This window comes from Lagopus leucura, unplaced genomic scaffold (assembly GCF_019238085.1).
Source record: "Lagopus leucura isolate 7727_CA_CO unplaced genomic scaffold, USGS_WTPT01 Super-Scaffold_100027, whole genome shotgun sequence".
NCBI lineage: Eukaryota > Metazoa > Chordata > Aves > Galliformes > Phasianidae > Lagopus > Lagopus leucura.
In genome coordinates, this window is record NW_024962278.1 from 7,290,291 (window position 1) to 7,296,990 (window position 6,700).

At 47.7% G+C, this 6,700-nt stretch overlaps 1 long non-coding RNA gene across 1 annotated transcript; it reads left to right on the plus strand.

Moving 5' to 3' along the window:
• Positions 1-227: 227 nt before the first annotated feature.
• On the plus strand, positions 228-6,264 carry LOC122185165. The gene is made up of 3 exons (XR_006180767.1): positions 228-256; positions 1,327-1,461; positions 5,980-6,264. It is a non-coding gene; the product is annotated as an uncharacterized LOC122185165 (long non-coding RNA).
• The last annotated feature ends 436 nt before the right edge of the window (positions 6,265-6,700 follow it).

Genomic DNA, 6,700 nt, shown 5'->3' on the forward strand with positions numbered 1-6,700 from the left:
AACCACAGGAGAGCACAGGCTGGCTGATCTCCAGCCTGATTGTAGCGGAAATGCTCAGTCATGGCCTGAAGCAGTGATTGAGCACCTGGTGGGAAGGCAGGGCCAATGCTGGGGAGCTCAGGTGCATGCAGTATACCTGAGTGACCAGAAGGGATGGAGCCAGGATCCACCCCTTCCCAGACCTCATTTAAGTGTTGGCAGGGGAGCAGTAAGGGTGTTTTGCTGGGGAATCTTGTTTACCTGAGGCCTTCTGAAGGTAAGCAACTTTTTTTTTTTTTTTTTTTTTTGTGTGTGTGTGTGTTCCTAGTTTCTGCATTTGGGCTTCTTCTTACTTGCTCTAGCCTAGGAATTTGCTATTCTACTGTTATTGCTGTGCATTATCAATCCCTCCTTCAAAGTGCTGCATTTTTACCTTACCTGTTATGCTGCTAAGAACATGCTGAGCTCACCCAAAATGTGCTTTTGTGTAAGTTAATACAACTCAGTGATGTAGTGGCACCCTTTTGAATATACTCATTCAAGGTGCTTCTCCTCCTCTATGCAAATACTTACTGGGTAATGGCTTTGAAGGGAGGATGCTGTTTTGCTGTGTGTTCTTTGCAGTGAATCAGGACATCTTGTCATGGTAGTTCTCCTTCTTGTGAGCACTTGACTCAAACCATCCAGACAGGGGAAATGAGGGGGCTGCTATTCATACCAACCTATTTGTCTACTCATTGCAGTGAGTATGTGGGAATGCATGGGAAGAAGAAAGCTTCTACTCTTTCCCTGTAGACATGTTGGGGCAATGTGCCCTAATCAGATCAGTGGTATTTAGATGCTCAGACAGAAAGATAGGGTTGCTTTGGTCTCAGCTTCTTGTATATTCTAATGGATCTCATTTTCTCAGCCTTGAAGGCAGGTCACTAGCCAGCCTGTCCTACCACCCATGACCTCAGAAGGAGCTGTAGGGCAAGGCTAATAAGTTGGCATGCTGAGGGATGGCTGCGCTCCATCCTCAAAACGCTGTGGAGTGCATCCCAGTGAAGTGGGAGCTTTGCGTGGCTGGCGTTGCAGGAGCTGTGCCATGTTCAGGGCACAGGCTGTGTGTAACTTGGGATCTTAGTCATCTCTTATTGAGTCAGGCTAGGCTTGTGTGTGCACACAGCTGTGTACCTGCCCTAGCATAGGGCTGGTGCAAGGAAGCTGTGCATGCTCTCAGGATAGCTGCTTCTTTCTCAGAGAAAGAAGGACCTTTCTCTCAATGTCCTCTTTAATATTTTGGGAATGGAAGGAGGAAAAAAAATCCTTCTTTCCTTATGTTCTGTTGTTTGCTTATGCTCACAGAATGTAAAACATGGGAAAAGTGACAGAGCAGAACTTGGAGATGCTTGGTGGAATTTGTCTTCATTTTTTGAACATGTGTGAGTTGTCAGTGTCCCCGCTCCATGTGGCAGAGGTGGAGGAGCCCAAGATTGTCAAGTAAGTGTTTGCCTTGCCCAGAGCTATGGTCAACCTTGGCATTTGCCTCAGCCCTCTTTATGGTGCTCAGCTGAGCATGGTTAACCCTGGGGAATGGCTGTGGGCTTGCAGATCTCAAAGCCCATTCATTTTCCTGGGCTTCTGTTATGTTTTGGGAGTGTGGAGATGATGAAAGCCCCCTACTTTGTGGCTGTACCTTTGATAGCCCACTCTCTGGGCAGATATGGGCCACGGAGAAGACTGCAGTTTATTTTTGAGGGGTCACTGCCCATATCACATAGCTCTCAAGCTTGTTTTCTATTTTTAAGCATACTAAAATTGCACACCCAGTGGTGAGCTTGTTAGGTGCTCAGGCTGCCTGCACAGCAAGCCACGTGCTGTGCTACCTCCAGCTCTGGGCAAACCCAGAGCCCAGTCAGTCAATGCTGTCTCCACAAGGAAGGAAGAGAAGAAAGTCACATCTATGGTGCTGTGTCAGCTTTCATAACCACTTGAAGCCATTAGCTCTGAAGATTTTTCAACTTCATCCATATGAAATGCATTCTGCCATTCTGTTCCTGGTAATATGCGCTAGACTCATTTATTTATACTGCTTTCAAAGTTCCCAGGCAATATATTGGTACCAGAGATGTGCTGTCCCTTCATTGAGCACTCTGGGAAATGTCTGAGGACAATGAGCACCTGATTTCCCCTGTAATTCTCTAGAGATTTATGTGCTACTGTAATGAGAGTGAACGTGGAGCAGCAAGCAGATGTCAGAGATGTATAGCTCTGCCTATGGTTTTGGAAGAGGACGACCTTTGTATTCTTAGTTTGTGCTTTGAGTAGGAGGATGGGGAGAAAATAACCGTGTGGAGCTGGGAAAGCCAAGCTGTGCCGCATGAAAGGGATTGTGAGAGCTCTGTGTTTGAGTTTGAATCATTCCTTATGTCTGATGGGGGGTAGCTGATGGTCGAGATGTTTGTATCTATCAGTGCAGCTCCTTGGATTGGCTTCCATTTGAACAGGGATTGACTGGGAGACCTTTCTGCCTGGCACCCCAGTCCTGGCCACCTCTTGTTTACATGAACTTAATTTTCTTTCCCCATCATTTTGAGCTTTTTGGTGTTGAATCTGGGAGCAGTCTCTTCTTTGTATTGTTTGCCTTTGCAATGAACTTTCCAGGTGAATGCAAGTTCAAGAGAGAGCAGAGGACTCCAGTGCATTATGCTCAGTTTGCTATAGTGCAGCATAAGCATTACCTACAGCCTAAAAACTGGTATCAGCAGAGTGTGAATGATGCCAAGGACAGACCCTAAAGCAAGTAATGCTGTGAGGGGGAGCAGCACAACTGGAGATGTGTTCTTTCCATGCTGTTTAAAGATGGAGCCAGTAGATGTGGGAGAACAGAAGTCTACACAGAGTCTTGCTACCATAAATAAATGTATAGGTTTCAAACTGGACCTTGGCTTTTGCTAGATACATTGCTAGTATTGTTTGCATGCTCATCATGTGGTTCCTGTGCAGCAGCACAGGAGGGGCACGTACAGCTTCTGTCCTGTATGCTTACGTGGGCTTCTGTGTGAACTTTGTTTCAAAATACCTTTGGAGTGCCCGAACTGTAAGCTCTGGTTTTGTCCCAGCAATCCTGTGCCTGGCTAGTGGATGTTGTGTAGTATCAGTAGATAAGGGGTAATTTTAGTTTTGTAAGTCACTTTCCAAGTTGGAAATAGGCTATGAAAAGCCTGTGTGTAATAAGACATCTGGGGCTTACTCATCTGGGCTCTCACATGGGCTCATTCGGTGCTGTGGTTTCTTTCCAGAGTGATAAAGCAGAAGTTGTCACTGTTAATTGAATGCAGAGTCCCAGCACCCTCTTCTAGATGTATAAGCTGCCATGTACTGAAGGAGGCAAGAATCAGAGCTCTAACATTCAAATCTAGAGGCATACACCATACTACATGTAGGTTGCTAACTGCAGCTGCATCCCGTAGGTAATGCTGTGCTCCTCAGCACGATTAGTGATTGTGGCTTTGTGCATCTCCAACAGATGATGTGGCTATGCATGATTTACGCAGCATGGAGACAGCTTTGTACATGGCTGAGATGTGACGTTGGAGGCTCTTTATGTGCCTCAGTAGCACAAGGCTGGAGCTTAATGAGGAGGTAATTCATGTTCTGTCTGCATTGTGAGTTTGCTGCTGCAAATACCTGTGGGCCCATAGAAATGTACCCATGTTGCTCAGTGCTCCTGTACCCATGGGGTGACCCAAGGGGAAGGGCTGTGGGGATGCCAGTATGACATGAGGGCTGTGTGGTGGGTATGCAGCTGAGCTAGGGCAGGGTCCTGGGCTGAAACCTGCCAGCTGTAAGTACTCCCTGAGGGCTTCCCATGGACTGGAGGAGGAGGAGGCAGCTGGGTGTGGGACAGCCTACACCCTCTGCCCTGCTGTGTCCAGGCACATGTATTTCTCTTTACATACTGCAAATGTTCGCTGCTAAGCTGGTTTTGGCTGGGTTGCCCAGCTGCTCCTTCCTGTCCCCAGCACAGTGAGGGCAGCTCTGGCTGTGTGAAGGGGCATTCTGCCCCATCCTCACCTGCCATCCCTCTGGGTGTTCAGCACGTCTGACTTTGTGCCATTGCAGTTACCACTGACTGTAGCAGATTCACACAGATGAAGTTCATCTTGGCAGATATCTGGGTTGTTTGTTTGAGGGGAAAAATCCTCCTCGTTTGGATGAGCACCCCAGAATTTAGGGACAGCTTTGTCCTCTTTAGCAGTACCGCCTAGGACTGCTTCCCCACCTTGGGTTTCCCAAGGAAAATGGAAGACCCAGGAAGAGAAAACATAAAGGAGTGGGCCAGATAATTTATTAAGGGCTTTGCAATGGCTTAGACTCATAATAAGGGAGGTGTTTGTTTGTTTTTTTTTGTTTTTTTTACATCACATCCTCAGTGAGGGCAGAGTATGGTCTCATACAAGCTGTAATCCCATTTTAAAACAGTGAGTAAATGGGGTGCTTGCAGAACAGAGAAGGAATGGAGCTTGGTGTGCACCAGGTGCTGCATGGCAGCCTGCAGGGCTGTGTCCTGGTGCTGAGGGCCCCAACAGCCCCTGTGCCAACTGATAAGCAGGGAAGGCAGCACGTAGGGGTTGCGACCAGCACTGGGAGCCCCCAGGTCTTGGTGTTGTGCTGGGCTTATTGTTTCTATGAGCTGGTTTCATTCTTCTGTGTGTGTGTGTTGGGAAGGTTGCTTTGTTTGTTTTTATTTTGACACTGCTTAAAAATAAACTCCAATCTGCTACAAATTTGGCATTTCCCTCCTGCTGGCTGGGTGCTGACGTGTTCCAGGATAAGGAGTTGAAGCTGGGAGCTGTGCAGAAAAAAAATGTTTGAGCAGGTTGGAGTATGGCTTTATGCTGGAGTGCCCTTAGGAGCTATCCTGCCCAGCATCATGGGTGCACCCTTGTCATTCAGGTGACTGGGGATCTGTGGGAGCTGAAGCCCCTGCCTTCATGGAGAGATATGTGGCACTCAAGGTTATAGGCAGGAGAGGCTCTTCGGTGAAACTGCACAGACATCTTACAGCAAACCCTGTGTTTGCAGCCAGCCAGACTCCCTCCCTACCTCTACATTTTGCAGTCAAGACAGGCATAGTGCCAGGACCCCCACATCTGATTCTCTGAAGAGATGAGTTCCCCTATTTCTCCTCCCAAACAGTGCTACCCATGTATGTGTGCACACCCACATTTGCTTTTTCCTTCTCCCTGCTGCTGGTGCACACAGCATGAAGTACCCTGCCTGCACTCACAGCCCCATGCCCTCATCCCTATCTCCTGGGGCACAGGGGAATCACTGCCCCCTGTTTGGCCCAAGAGCAGCAATGGGATGGGTGGGAGGGAGGCAGTTTTTTGAAAGCTGCGTTGCCATGGCTCTTAGAAGCACACTGGGAACACGGGGCTGCCTATGCATTGCTATCAGATTTGTTTTGTTCGGCTTGGTCCTCATGCAAGGATGAAGCTTAAAACAATATCAAGTGAATGTGCTGACGGGGGCAGAGGGCTGGTAACAAAGGAAGTTCCTGAATCACACTGTGCTAATCTAAGCATTCTGGGAGAGCTTGTAGTGTAGTCTTTGTGAGCAAACTTCTCATGTTAGGATGAGGTCGGTTTCGGAATTGTCAAATAGAACATGAGGAGTTTGGCGTTGGTGAGAGATGCTGTCACACAAACCCTTCCATCTGTCTCCAAGAGGGAAGTTAAATGCAATTAACAACAAAAGGCTCCTCTATGCTGCCCTGCTTACATGCATAATTCGGGTTGTAGGAGCGAGCCTGTTCTCCTGACACGTCCCATAAGCAGCCTTGGGTAGCAGTGCCAGCCAAGATGACGATATGGACAAACACCAAATGTTGCTGTGTTCTGAGATGGAGATGCCTGCCCAATGGAAACTGGATGGGAGCCAAACTCATTTAGCATCAGCCATCAAACAGTCATGATTTGTATCAATTACAATCATAATTGTAATCTTTGACAGGTGCATCAGGGATACTTCTGGTGAGACTGCTGCTTGCCCTAAGCACGTCCAGAGCTGTGTGACAGCAGGGTGATCTTGTCACAGCCTGCGTAGCGCCCCACCAGCAAAAGCTTCTGGGAGGTAACTTGAATATCTGAGCAGATCTGTTCTAGCCAACCCTTTGTGCTGTACCTGAACACGTATTTAGACACGCAGAGATGCAAGGTCACTTCTATTGGTCTTTTGATGACCATGGGGTGACTCTGAACATGCTGTCCTGGCAGCTTTGTGGCTGAGGTGATCTCACCGAGGTGACGCAGCAGGGCTGCAGTCCAGCCAAGAGCAACCCAACCTCCACCTGTGCCCAGGCAGCAGCTTTAACCACCAGGCTGCTTCCTGCTAAATGTGTCAGCTGGCACTGTCAGCAGATGCAGAGCTGTAAGTCTTTGCCCTTTGTGTATGAACAGTACTTATAAATGGTACATGCATAGATACTAAAACCTGGCAGTAGCAATATGCAAAGGATATAAATTAATATTATTATTGCACATGTTTGAGTGTCAACATGTTGTTTTTGCTCTTCTCATCATTTCTAACATTTTTCACACTCTGCTTCTTCCAGGGAAGCATTCAATGGTGTATTTGGAAAACTCTCACCTGTTGATCAGCTTTCACAGGCAGAACTGAATGGTGTTGTCTTATGGCTTGGTGGGAAACCGCTGAGGATCAGTGGTCAGAGGAT